The sequence below is a fragment of the Malaya genurostris genome, chromosome 2 (assembly GCF_030247185.1).
Source record: "Malaya genurostris strain Urasoe2022 chromosome 2, Malgen_1.1, whole genome shotgun sequence".
NCBI lineage: Eukaryota > Metazoa > Arthropoda > Insecta > Diptera > Culicidae > Malaya > Malaya genurostris.
In genome coordinates, this window is record NC_080571.1 from 100,647,593 (window position 1) to 100,663,096 (window position 15,504).

The window sequence follows — 15,504 nt, forward strand, 5'->3', positions numbered from 1 at the left end:
TACAAAAGTCGAAATTATGAATCAAACAACACACACAGAGAACTTGAACGCGATATAAACATTTACATCTTATTCATCAGTTTTCAATGTCCAAAGACCTCAAATGAATAGAGGAATGAGTTTCTGAAAATATAATTCAACAATAACTTTGAACAATATATTTCCTGAAATAAAATACTACCACAAATCTTTTCCCTAAACACCCTTCATTGTTAGCTTGACCCGCAAGACAATGGAAACTGCCAAAAACAAGACTGAATGAACTATGAAAGCTACTGAAACGATGCCAATATAAGAAACGTCATTGGTTGCAATCGTAGAAAGTGAAAACGTCTTTTATTTTTGTTTCATTCATAATTTTTCCGTCACCACCCAGTCGGTTACATAACATATCATAGTCGGTGTCCCGAATCTGCAAAGGCGTAAGTTTTCCCGTTTGTTTTAAGGAATTGTTATCGAACTGTGAAACAAACCAATGCAATCCTGACGGAAAACATTAAACAAGCAATGTTGTTCTAAAATTAGTTTATTTTGAACTGCGAAAAAATTATCTAAACGAAAAAAGAACCGACATGCGCTTGGTATGACTTTCGGGTCAGGAAACCGTTGACCGTGCATCCGCCAAAGTAAAACGAAATGCCGGCATATGCGCAGTACAAACTAAATTGGTCGATACATTTTCGAAGGCATTCTTAACACACACTATCAGTGTGGATAAAAACAAAAGTGCCCTTGAAACTTTCTCTCTGAAAACAGGTCTTCCAAATTACAAAACTGCTCATCAGTTGGACTAAGACAACAGATATCACACGCTCTATCAACGATTTATAGTCGATTATCGCATCATTGTAAAAAACAAAACTATCAAACCGACAGAATTGGCCTGACCTCAAACTATCTACGTTGCTAATAATTGTTTTAACATTTTATTTCCCTGCATCGCATCGTTGAACGTTGATCGCCCATAGCATGTTTACTTTTTCTCATCATTCCGTGACGTAGTCAGACGAAACATTTGAACTTGACCCAAGGCCAGATAAGGTCGTTCCTATCTTCTAGACATGCTGAGCATTGCTAGATGTAGCTGTCAGACGGAACCCGTTTGAACATCCCGGAAAGGTAGATGGTGAACTATTTTAAATCCCCATGAATGTTTAAAAGAATATAAATTATGCCTTAAAAAACATAATTGTTTGCGGAAACAATCATCAAATTGCATCAATATTTTAGGACTCGGACTGACGGACTGAGAAAAATAGGTGTAATAATCATTGTGATTTGTATTAAATCCTCTTGGTCAGTCACCATGCCACTTGTTAAGAATAATCAAAAACCGATAAAAATACGGATGCGCAGAATCCATTTTGTTCCACGACATTGACAGAAGCCTCAATGAATTCCGAAAGCAGTATTTGAGATATCCCGATTTCAATTCCAAGGAAACCTTCTAGAAAAGGTAATTGAAAAATAACGTCCCCAAGATTCCCTCACACATCGGAGTGAGCTTCCGAACGCAATGAAAGTGATTTCACGCCGCAAATTACACATTGTCAGAGGTCAACTAAAAGATGCTACCTCAGACTGGAGGAGAAAGAGGAAACGGTTAGTCGCCGCCTACCGCCATACAGAATGGGTCTGTGAAAAGGAAAGTGATTTTTCCGGCTGAAGGTTACAGCAATGTCACGCCATTGTAGTGAAAATCACACGAGCGATTTGCGAAACTCACGCGAATAAACTTCTTAATCTGCAATAAAAAAATCTGCTGGAAACCACCGAAAGTCACATTGGCCGCACACCGCAATGGTGGAATCTTCATACACTAGACAGGAGCTTGATAAAGATTACGACATTGCCTATAAAAATTGCGAATAACTGTTGAGTAACCGCACGGGGAACGTCCTCCGTCCGTATCAATTCCCACTGTTAAAACCACCAGTGAAATATCTCCGAAAATAATCACCGCCTACCGTTTAACTGCCCAGGATAGGAAAAATTCAACTCACTAAAATTCACCAAAAAACACGAGCAAATTCGGCTTCTTTTCGACCTTTACTGGAAGGCGTGCACACACAGTTTGAACAAACGGAACGACTAGAAGCAGAATTTTGAGCCAGAGTAAGACGTCAAAAGGTTGAATGAAGGTCGCGGTTGACACAACCGACGGCGCGCTCTGCCGGTAAACCGGGTTACAACCGATCTGACGGCTGAGTGTAACGTATCGGTGATAACAGGCGTGCGATGTTTCTCGCATAAAATCCGACACTCATGTGCTTACAGCGCCATCTAGACGAAATTTTTGAGTAACGATGGGTGAGCGGTAGCTAAGACGGTAGATTTTTTTTTCAGAAAATGCAAATTAGTTCCGTTCACACAAGTAAATCACACTCGGAACCGGAAAACTACGGTTCCGTTCAGTAATCTAATTTTAGGTAAACTGTCTCCAAGTATTTTCCAGGGGGTATGAAAGGTGAGATATGTATATTCCACAGTAAGTTATACTAACTTAACTTTTGAGTTTATTGGCAAAAATTCCGGTTGAATGCGATTTATATAAATTTAGATTATTGAACAAAGCTTTCGTTTTTACCCTTTGTGTTTCAACAAGAGAAAGAGAGATTCAAAGAAAAGATTCAGATCTACCTAAAATTAATTACAAAATAGTCATATAATAGGTACTTCATTATTTTATGTGTACATTCGAACGAAAAAACGGAGAACCTGGTAATTGCAAAAAATCAATATTGAATTTGTTGTTTCTAGTCTTGACTGTTCACCTACAAGTAATGAATTCAACTGACATAACCATTCTGATTTTCTCATAATCGGATGGTTGGAAAGGTTGATGGTTTTGAATGGCTGCATTGTCTCAAAATTAAAACAGCAAAACTGAAACCAAATCCTATTTGTTTAAATCAGCAACGCCAGCAAAGTCATATTTTCTAAATCGATTTTAAACACCACTCTTTCGGTTGGTAAAAAATGAGTTTCAGTTGAACTCAACTACTGAAAAAAAGTTGGAACTATTTGGGACTAATGTCTCCCGACTTGTTGTTATGATTTTTTGTTCAAAATACATCTTGTAAAACCCACCGGCAGATCTGAGTAATCATAAAACAGAATTGTGACGCCCAACTTCTATATTTAAAATTACGAGGTATTTTTTTGCAGATATTTTTAAATTGTTCCTCATCGACCTCATCGACCCAGTGATTCCGTCAAGGAAATAAATTCTTTTGTTTTGACTTTAAGGAGTTATATACATTTTGGCTCGAGAATGGAAGGTCATTTTTTATTACTCTAAGAAGAGTGAAAATGATTCCATTTCAACTTAATTAAGTTTACTTTTATTTTTTACTTCTCTCTGTTGCAATTTTCTCGTCCACAAAATTATCAACCGTGACTCACCGAGGGCCGCTCTTAACGGATTTTCGTTACATTGGGGTGTTTCCCGCGAACCCACACGGACAGAAAGATGCGGCCATCATCGATATGTGCCAGCGCCACTTAAATAAGTTCCAATGCACCAACCATTTCCGACTACCATTTAGAGACATACGCAGAGAAAAATATTGTGAAAGTAACTAAATTTTGGTTTCATGCAGTGACAAAAGAAAATCTGATATGAAATTTAAAATATTGTTGCTTGAAGCTACAAAATAAGATATTTGATTTCACTCAGTGCATTAGTTTTAGGAAATATTTCATTAAAAATAACAAATAGTTTACTTGCGCGTTCCGGTCAATTTCTTGGGAAAAAATTTCATGGTATATTTAACTTTCACAAAAAGTTTAAAACGAACTAGCTTTAGATAAAGGTAATATTATTAGTTCTTTGAATTTATTAACTTAAATGAAATGAACGATAAGATTCAAACCTAAAAAAATAGTATTTCAACATATGCTTTTGTTTGTTAAAATCATACATTTTTGATTGTCATTATTATTAAAAAGAGATTTCTTTCAAACTAATTTTCAAGGTCATTTTTCAAACTAATTTTATTTAGATTTCTATCAATTTTCAAATTGTTAATTGTTTTCAATAGCAGTTGGGCCCTTTTGTCGTTGGACGATCAAATTGTTCACATGCCACAATCAATGATTCGGTGCTCCGTTAATCTGATCAAGATAAAATTCCTGCATCAAATATTTTCTGTAAAAAACAAGTTTTGTAATGTAATGCAAGTTTGGTAATATGAATTATCCATACATACATTTGAACCGTTAAAAGATACCAAGAAAACGAAAGAAACATTACATTGAATAAAATACATTTATTTTGTACATGATCATATAACTATTTCAGGTTTGTTTGTATCAGTTCATCACTTTTATGTAATATCATATAGTTGGCTATTGGTTGAATTCATGGAAGAGAAAGTCGTCTAACATAAAATAAAATTTAAATTGGAACTTCAATGGACTTAATGAAATGATAAAGAAGTTTCACGAAAGGAAGGGCACGACAAGCAAGAGTGTCGCGAAGTGGAACATTGAATAGTCTACCTTGGGTACGCAAGTTGAGATCTGACACCACGATACTTCACGCATGTTCAAACGACATGATCAATATCGCGATAACCTTCGCCACAAGCCCAATGATTAGTTTCGGAAAGTCCAATTCGAAGGAGATGTGAATCTAACGTGTAGTGATTGGACATGAGACTAGAAATCACACGAATGAAGTCCCTACTCAAATCCAGTCCCCTTAACCATGCCTTTGTCGATATTTTAGGAATAATTGAGTGCATCCACCGACCCAGATCATCTTTATCCCAAGAAGATTGCCAGCTGGAAATTGTTCTTCGGCGGGACGCGCTATAGAACTCGTTGAAAGCAATCGGTCTCTCATAAATTTCACCCTCAAAATCATCACGTTTGGCTAAACTATCGGCTCTTTCATTGCCTGGAATGGAGCAATGAGACGGGACCCAAATTATTGTGATTTGATAATTATTATTCAATATGACGTTCAGGCACTGTTTTCTTTTGCCCAAGAAAACCGGTTCATTTTTACCAGCTGCGTTTGAGTGAATAACCTCAATTGCACTCAGACTATCTGTGAAGAGAAAATGATGGTTTGGAGATAATGTGACGATTACACTCAAACTATAATGAACTGCTGAACATTGATTGATATAGTGCAGCCTAGTATGGAATCCATATAACACTATTAAAGAAGAACGCATTGAATCGATACAATAACAACTTCTTTAATATGCACTTCGTAAATTAAACTGGACAGCATTTCCTCTACCATCATATGAAGCACGCTGCATGCTCATCAATATACAAACACTTAAAGAACGCCGCGACTTTGCAATGCTTTATTTTATCAGCGACATTATTTCTCAACGCATACAATCAGCTCAATTATTATCGCAATTAAATTTTTATATACCTAGTCGTCAACTACGTTCCAAGAAATTATTTTCAGAAAAGCATATGTTACTAGAACAAATTATGCAAAATACAGTCTAGTCAATCGAATAATGCGCCATTACAATCAATACTGCGAACATCTTGACCATACTATGTCAAAGAATCAAATAAAATCTCAGCTTTGTCGTAGAAACAATGCGTAGTATGTAAGTGAACATTGTAAACAATTTATATGTAGTCTACATTTGCTTGACAACATAAATAAATTATAAATTATATATTATAAATGATAAAATTAACCAATTTTTTTCTTGATATAAATGTAAAACACGATTGAATCAACAAATAGGTTGCCAATAACTTCAACTTAACTTTTGTTGACATGTAATAAATTGGCTGATTTATTTCAACGATAAAATCTGCCGAAACAAACCAGTTTTTCGTTAGCCAGGATGAAAATTTGTCATCAAATCAAATAGATATAATTGTTTACACGACTTTTTGTGTCTCGGCAGTAATGTTTGGGGCATGGTTTGTCACTTAACAATAATTTTCATTCTTTGCTGAGTAAGTATCGTGATGATATCAAACAACTCGGATCAACCGTTATAGCACATTAAGAAGTAGTCACATCATATTACTTTCACTAGCAGCAGTGGTGTTAGATGTATTAAGGAATGAGAAACTGTCCGAACCTTGTACCAGTTTTCCTTTAATAACTTTGTCTACAAACGTCGGATTGTTTCGCGGTCTGCTAAAGTTTTCTTCCTCGTTAAATTTCCTACGAAAATAACACATGCACTGATTTATAGAGTTCATAGGTTGACCTCCAGCCGATTTTTTTGTAAAAAGTGAATTTCTCCATACTAAATCCCATACAAACCTTAAACCTCGGGCGCGAAAATAAAGTTTCTTCGATCGAGCTAAAATTTTGCATAATGCTTATGAGACCCAAAAGGACCAGGAAAAGTTTGGTGGACCTGAAACCAATATTTTTTCCCACCCTAGTGCTCAACCAATTCGAATGCATATTCATTATTACTGATTTAGTTCTGTGTGCTCCCTCCCAACACGCAGTTTTTTTTACATAGGTAGATTGAATGCAATCGCAGCTTGTTTAATAGGCAATGCGTATTTTGTTTAATAGGCAATGTTGCCACCATATCATCTTCCACTTGGCGTGATTTGTCAGCATCAGATCCTCTTTTAGAATGCCAAATACCAAACAAATAATGTCTCGAAAGTGAGCACACTATAAGCTAAAATTGTAATAATTTAGAAACCAACAACCGAAGACGCGCCAGGTTAACAAAAACATGCACTCACTATATTCAACCTAGCGCGCTTATAGGCAAAATCTGGCAGCTAAATTAACATTAAACTTTTACTATAGACTACCCCCAACGCACTGGTATCCTGGTTACCTCAGGAATTTTGTGGGAAGTCAGTTGAATCTCTATCGGAAGATAATATAATCCATAAAAATAGACACAAAAACCACATATAGCTCAACCATCATTTTTGGACCTTTAACTACACACACGAATCCAACAACCGGCAGGGTTTCACGAATTTCGATTCAAGTGTTAAAAGGTCTTTCAAATACGACTTTCAGTTCCGTAGTTACAGGGTGATACGTGAAAAAAATATATGAAAATATGTGCAATAATTTTTATCTGAGATGACTTGACCGATTTCTATAAACTTAGATTCTAATGAAAGGTCTAAAAACACCAGAAAAAATGTTCGAATTTATCTTGCTTCGACTTCCTAATCAGAAATTATAGGGGGATTAGCGAAAAAATGGATGGAAGCTAAAACAAATCAGCATTATCTTGAAACTTGTTCTTAAATTTCTCTAGTTTGTTGATCTGAGTAGCAGATGACTAAATAATCTCACTCCAGCTATACCGGTCTCCAGTTTTCGGTTCCAAAAGTACCAAAAGCAGTGATAAATAACTCCTAAATGGAACTAAATGACAAATTTGAGGTCATTACTCACAAACTTATCTCACAGAACTTTACTTAAGTTCGAATTTCGAAAATGCAAATAACATAAAACTCGCCGGGACAGCGCTACCCGTAAAAAAAATAAACAGCATAAACAATTTTTTCACAATTAGATCTATGGGTTACAATACATTTTAGTGTATCTTGACAAGTTTTTTTTTTCATTTCCAACGATTTAATATATTGTTTCTACGATTCACAATTGAATTTATTGTACACGTGGTGTTTTAAACAATATGCAAACTGTACATTTGATTGTTTTCCACGAAAACATGTGGGAGAAAATATTATCATTTGAATTGTTACGACACTATACATTCGATTGTAAAAAGCATGTTCACATTTAATTAATATAGTGTATAACAATACAATAAAATATTTTTCAATGTTCAAAGCAAAATTGTGGAAGGTTTTGTAACAACAAATCGTATTGCTTTTCTGAAATATTTTTTATTCGGGTAAACATTATTCCATCGTGTGGGCCTAACACGGCCAGTCAAACCAAATTTGAATTGAAGACTTCAGCATTTCAAATGCTGTTTACTTCTTATGGGTACCCGGTCATTCTGGTATTACTGGAAATTAATGGGCTGATGAGTTGGCTACAGCTCGTGCAACGAATGATTTCGTTGGTGATGAACCAGCTTTACCACCACCTTAGAAATAATCTTCATACTAAGCTGAGTAACAAACACTACTATCGATAAGCAGTGCTGCTAGATATATTAAAGAATGAGCCATTGTTTGGACCTTGTGTCGGTTTTCCTTTAATAACTTTTTCTACAAATGTCGGATTGTTCTGCGGTCTCCGAAGGTTTTTTGCCTCGTTCAGTTTACTACAAAAATAATACTTGCACTGATTTTTAGAGTTTATAAGTTGATCTTCAGGAGATTTATTTTCTAAGGTCAATTTTCCCATACAAACCATAAACCTCAGGTGCCTCAAAAATATAGCTTCACCGATCGAGCTAATTTTATGGGACCCATAAAAAAATTTAGTGGAGCTGAAATCAAAATTTTGTCCCACCCTAATGCACAGTTCAAGCGGAAATCTTATTTCGACGTGAACATTTCAAAAGGGCCTTAAAAAAATTGACAGATTCTCTTTGTTTACTTTCTCTTTCGATTATATCTGCGTTATGACGGAATTGTTCGTTACATGTATGATACTATTACAAAGCAGGAGATATTTTCTTTCATTCTATATGCAAATTTGGTAAGTGAACGTGAAAATTTAGAAGTTATTAACAGAAGAGAAAGTAAACATATCTCTCATTGGTTTATGTGCCCTTATGAAATGTTCACGTCGATTTTAACAATTAGGTTTTTTACCGTCACTGCTAACCTCAATCGGATGAACACATTTTGACAATTCAGCGGTATTGTTTGTAAACAGACTTTTTTGTTTGTTTGTCTGTTGATACACGGATGAGAACGTTCACGGTCCACATCGCCTGAATAGAGTTTCAAAACATTTGTTAACGATTCGTTTCAGAGATTTATTGAATAAAAGTGGTTAGTTGTGAAGTGTAAAGATGATTGTTTGAGATGTGTTTCTCGATTTTGTTTAAACTTGTTTGTAAACAGTACCGCTGAACAGTCAAGGATGAATGCTTGTTCATTTGTGACGTCACGATAAAAAATCTAATGGTCCAAACATTGTCACTCATACGGTACACAGCGAATTCAACCAAGTTTAACGATCTCGCAATTTTCAACTTCTGCAACACTTTACCATCTGATTCAAAAAAGCTTCCCAAAGAAATGGTTTAAAAACACCCCAACGCATTAATTGTGGCTTTCGGATGGTTAGATGAGAGTAAATCAACCAGTTTTATCCATGTCTTTTTCTGTATTTTGTAGAACTAACATTGCTCTGTTTCAATAATCACTACTTAATAATCACCAACTTGTTGCATGTCAAATAAGTCGTATTTATGTGAATGTAACGCATTGCAGCTTTGATATTCATAATACGTTTCATCCCAACAGCTGAACTAAACTAGAACAGTTGATCATTTACCGATGTTAATTGTTTGACAGTTTTCTACCGACCACAATTCGGCAGATATATTGGGAGCTTTCCGATCAACAATCACTAACACATTGAGCAAATAACGCACATACATTGAAGGATTGATAGGTGAGTTTTTTTTCAGACAGCCTCTGAGAACATTGAAGAAGGCATCCATTTCGTAAACATTATCGCTTATCGACAGTAGTGTTTGGTCCTGATAGATCATTGTGCTTATTCGTTTAATTTTTTTTTTGCCGAATAGATTTTAATTAAAAATTGGTATTAGCTGCTGGGATGATTCAAGCCGCATTTTTAAACACCATTTTGCAAATACGACCACAGTAAGCAAAACAAAACAACAACAACAATGAGCTGCTTTTTGTGCGGCTGCTGCAGGCTTTAAACAACCTATCTACGAAAAATGTCAGGCAATCGACAAAAGCAACGGCTTCTGTCTTAAACGTCATTGAAAATAGTTCTTTGTGTTATGTGCTTTTCGCTTTGTTTGCGTTTGTTTTTTTTCTTCAGCTTATTCATTCAACAACTACTGATAAATGTATAATAACATCGAGGCTCACTAACACATTGATATTGGTGGCAAACTTCTGTTGCGGACGATGAGAGCGCTTCTCAGTCGCGATTTCACTCAAACGGATGGCGCATGGATAGGCGGATTAAGCTTGTGCGCGTAGCAGATGCAAATTTCGTTTGATTGTGCTCGATAGGCAAACGAGAGTGACGACGGGTATTGATTGTATGGTACGAATCTACTAATTTCACGAGGAATACTTATACAAAGTGTTATCTATGCCGTATTGAGACGTAACTTTCGATATGTTAAACAAAACCAACAGTTGGAGAGGAAGTCAATAGTGTTCGAACTAACTTAAATTACTTGTTGTTGTAACATCTGATTATTGTCTATAGCTTTTATAATTGTTGTTGTGTACGTTTTTTCCTACTATTAGAATTATTTTATCGAACGACTAGCCTTTACCAATTATGTAGAACGACTTGTGCTATTTCTTTTATTACATTGAGTTTGTGTGTGTGTGTGTGTGATAGGCAGCTTTCGAGGAACAACGCCTAATGTTTCTGAGATCACAAACGACGATAGAAAATTGCTAACAAATGAGTCATAACTTTGTTTAACGGAATGTATATAACAAATGGTGAATGAGTTACCTTCAGCAGTCACTAGGGGCTAGATCTGAACTATGCGGTGGATGAAGAAGTAATTCGAAGTTTAATTTGTTCAATTTAACCATCGTGGCAATCGGCTTGTGAATTGTCCTTGTGAAACAGATTTTTTTTCTTTAACCATGAAACTTTCAATCAACACGACTTATCGAGTCACACATCAGTCACACGACTTTTCGAGTGATGTGTTACGCCAAATTCAACCAAAATATTGATCGGAAAAACTTTGTTTTTTTGCCTTGATACGCATCGCATGCAAAACCGAATAAATAGATAACGTAACGAATGGCACCAAAGCTATATAAATTACTCCAAAAGTAAAGAAATTTTGCATAAAAACATTGTGATATTGAAAATCATTGTATATGCGTTCGCTCGCTGGATTGTCGCTTTTGCATTGTGTGGTGGTGCGATTTTCTGCTGTCTGCGGCACACCGTGTTCGCTTGAGTATCTTATATTTCATTCAGCTAATGAAGCTACATATTTGATATAGGTGGTAAAACATTAGCAAATAGATTTATAAAATCATTTTCGTTTATTATTTATCAATTGATATCTAACCATAACCTCAAAAACTAAGAATTATCCAGAGTTGAATTCAGTGCCCAACCTAATTCTTCGTTTCCTATAAACCGTTTTCTACATAAATATTAATCAAACCACGGAACGTGCGATCGCAGAAGATTTGGTTGGATTCTTCAATAGATATTGATGTTCCGGTAACTAACAGGTCAGTTTAAATCATTCGACGATAGATTTTTCGGGCCCCAATCGGAGTGCTTGTATCTCGGTAGTTTGTAAATGAATTTGGCACATTTAACTTGACTCGAAAAATTACTTCGATTACTTCACACCTCGATTTTAAAACGCATTCCAAGGCTATCTCGATGTCATTTTTCTTGTTGATTATACTAAATCGCGTTCTAACTTCCTAGTGTGAACATAGGATTATATAATATTATATTATATTATTATATAACAACACAATACGATATAAAACATTTTAGAATAATACTACATAATAAAGTATAATATATCATACAATATAACATTATATATTATAATACAACCTAATATAATACAATATACCGCAATATAATTTAATATGTTTTCATTTATTGCGTAGTAAAATGATTTGAAATGTCATGATGAATTTGCAGGCATCCTAAATATTGTGAAAAAAACGGAAACGCCCATTCAATGATTCAATCATAATATTGACAATGAGTGGGAAATCAAAAATAATAATCATATTAATTATAAATAATAATAATAAATATAATAATAATAATAATAATAATAATATTAATAAAAATAATAGTAGCAATATTATAAAAATATAACTTAATATAACAGTAAAAGAATTCACTATATTCTGGAAGCTCCCTACTCAATGTTGAAAAACTATTGCTTCCTTTAAATGATTCCTTTATTCGCAGTCCCTTCAGAATGTTAGATAAATTCATTAAACAAGGAGACCAGTATTACAATTATAATCGCTGAACAGGAAACCATTAACATTTTGAATAAATAAATAAATAAATAAAATATTATAAAACAATCTCACCAGTATCCAACATTTTCATCAATGCGCTCGGGTACTTGCAGTACGTTTGATAAATTTGCCATCAGAACAACCAAACCGAAAATTTAATCGGCAATGGCTACTACCCACTAGATGGCGTAGCCCGAGCAATACATACAATGAAGGAGCGACAGAGAAAAGCAATCGCCCGCTACGAGAACTGTTTGCAAACTGGGATTCAGACTATGTGTAGCAAGAGTAAATCGTTAAGTAGCACCAATTTGATTAAATCCACCTGAAGTAAAATGCTGCAAAAGATTCGTAATAAAATTTTGAAAGTTATCTTAAAACGGCCTCCTCGGTTTAGTACGAATGAGTTGAACAGACTCACATGAATAAAATTATTAGATGCACTATCATACAGTATCAACGAAAAACTCAAGATAAGGTATGTCGTGTATCATTTTAATAGGACCCTTCGAGAATCTCGGTTTACCGCCAGTCTTCGTTCAATTATTATTTGAATCAAAACAAAAAGTGTCTGATCGCGAAATGCGTTGTGACTATGACAATAGTCGTTCATATATTAATAACATCAAGTTACAATATGATCGAAATTGTGGAACTGTTCTGCGTATCCAGTAATTAATACAAAATCCAATACAAAAAATGTAGGAAGGGTTAAAAAATCAATTCTTATGAATTAAATCATTTGTCAGTTCTATCGTTCGCAAACAATTTAAGCGCCAAAACTATATTAATCGGTCACTTGAAGAAGTTTTTAGTTCAGTATATCCACCATCATCATTATTTTTGATTTTAAATTGTTTCATGCCTTGCATACAACCTTGTAATTTTTTTTTTGACGTGAATCCGTCTTACTTTACTATGGGGTGTATTTTCAAACTTCGCCCTGTGGAAGAAAAAGTAGAACTTAATCGTGAATATTTCGAGTTATACTAAACGTAGCAGTATAATTCTCTCTCCATCTCATTAAAAATATGATCATCAATTTATGATTAAAGCTCCCTCCACTTGAAGAATATGACTTCCTCATTTGTTCGATTCTGGAGGCAGCAGAACAATCCCAAACTAAACGCTTTCCTGGGCCAACGACTAACAGAAGGCCTCCCAACCCCTGGTGGGACAAAGAGTGCTCAGAGGCTAAACTCGCAAAACAAAATGCTTGCAAGACGTTTCTAAAACGGGGAGGAGGAACTCCTCAGAATTTTGAAAAACTTATGGTTTTAGAAACCAAGTACAAGAGCATACTTCGAGCCAAAAAATGTAGCTATTGGAGACATTTTGTCGAAGGTTTGTCAAGAGATACCTCAATGAGCACTCTTTGGAACACGGCCAGACGAATGAGGAATCGTAACGTGGGCAATGAGAGTGATGAATACTCGAACCGATGGATATTTGACTTTGCTAGGAAAGTTTGCCCAGATTCTGTTCCTACGCAGAGCATTATACGGGAATCTCCTCCAAATAATGGTTTTATTAATAACCCATTTTCAATGATGGAATTTTCTATAGCACTCTTGTCTTGTAACAATAACGCTCCAGGGTTGGACAGAATTAAATTCAACTTGGTGAAGAATCTGCCCAACCTCGCAAAAAGACGTTTGTTGGAATTGTTCAACAAGTTTCTTGAGCAAAATATTGTTCCACCTGACTGGAGACAAGTGAAAGTTATCGCCATTCAAAAACCGGGGAAACCAGCTTCCAATCACAACTCATATAGACCCATTGCGATGTTGTCCTGCATCAGAAAATTGTTCGAAAAAAATATTCTACGACGTCTCGACACTTGGGTCGAGACGAACGGTTTGTTGTCAGATACTCAGTTTGGCTTCCGTAGAAATAAAGGGACGAATGATTGCCTTGCATTACTTTCGTCTGACATCCAAATTGCCTTCGCTCAAAAGCAACAAATGGCATCTGTATTTTTAGACATTAAAGGAGCATTTGATTCAGTTTCCATTGATGTTCTTTCAGACAAGCTTCACCAAAATGGACTCCCAGCGGTTATAAATAATTATTTGCACAACCTTTTGTCAGAGAAACACATGCATTTTTCACATGGCGATTTGGCAACACTCAGAAATAGTTACATGGGTCTCCCGCAAGGCTCATGCCTCAGTCCGCTCCTCTATAATTTTTACGTGAACGACATTGACAGCTGTCTAGTAACCCCATGTACACTAAGACAATTGGCAGATGATGGCGTGGTTTCAGTTACTGGACCCAAAGCTATTGATCTGCATAAACCATTGCAAGATACCTTAGATAACTTGTCCGATTGGGCTGTTCATCTTGGTATCGAATTCTCTGCGGAGAAAACAGAGTTAGTCGTCTTTTCAAGAAAGCATGATCCCGCGCAGCTTCAGCTCCATATGATGGGAAGAATGATCCAACAGGTTTTAACTTTTAAATACCTCGGGGTGTGGTTCGATTCCAAATGCACGTGGGGAGGACACATTAGGTTTCTGATAACAAAATGCCAACAAAGAGTAAATTTTCTTCGAACAATAACAGGATCTTGGTGGGGTGCTCATCCGGAAGATCTAATAAAATTGTATCAGACAACGATACTTTCAGTGATGGAATATGGATGCGTTTGCTTTCGTTCCGCTGCAAACTCTCATATTATCAAACTGGAGCGAATTCAGTATCGTTGTTTGCGAATTGCTTTAGGGTGCATGCATTCGACACATACAATGAGTCTTGAAGTTCTGGCGGGAGTTCTTCCATTAAAAGATCGATTTTGGGAGCTTTCATCACGCCTGCTAATAAGATGTGAGGTGCTGAATCCCATGGTAATTAATAATTTCGAACGACTAGTCGAGCTTCGATCTCAAACAAAATTCATGACAGTATATTTTAACCATATGTCACAGGAAATCAACCCTTCAAGATATATTCCTATCCGTGTCAGCCTCCTAAATGTCCCTGACTCAACTTTATTTTTCGATACATCCATGCAGCGCGAAGTGCGTGGAATCCCGGATCATCTACGTTCGACGGAAATCCCAAAAATATTTTCAAGTAAGTTCAGGCATATTGACTCTGAGAAAATGTTTTACACGGACGGATCGCGAATTGAAGAAGCGACAGGGTTTGGTATGTTCAACAATAATGTTTCGGCCTCATTTAGGCTTCAAGAACCTGCATCTGTTTATATAGCAGAGCTAGCAGCAGTTCATTATAGTTTGAGTGTAATCGTCACATTAATTCCAAACCATTATTTCCTCTTCACAGATAGTCTGAGTGCAATTGAAGCCATTCGCTCAAACATGACTGGCAAGACTGAACCGTTTTTCCTGGGCAAAATAAAACAGTGCCTGAACGACATATTGAACAATAATTATC

At 35.8% G+C, this 15,504-nt stretch overlaps 1 protein-coding gene across 3 annotated transcripts in view; it reads right to left on the bottom strand.

Moving 5' to 3' along the window:
• LOC131432716 (fructose-bisphosphate aldolase) overlaps nt 1–2,161 on the bottom strand; it is a 76,643-nt gene extending 74,482 nt beyond the window's left edge. Inside the window, exon 1 of one of the 3 annotated variants that reach the window (XM_058599182.1) lies at nt 2,004–2,160. The gene's annotated coding sequence lies outside the window, so the exon portion shown is untranslated. Of the gene's footprint in view, nt 1–1,967 lie in introns of all 3 variants that reach the window. The other 2 variants (XM_058599180.1, XM_058599181.1) reach the window with 2 other exon arrangements.
• Nucleotides 2,162–15,504: the final 13,343 nt, after the last annotated feature.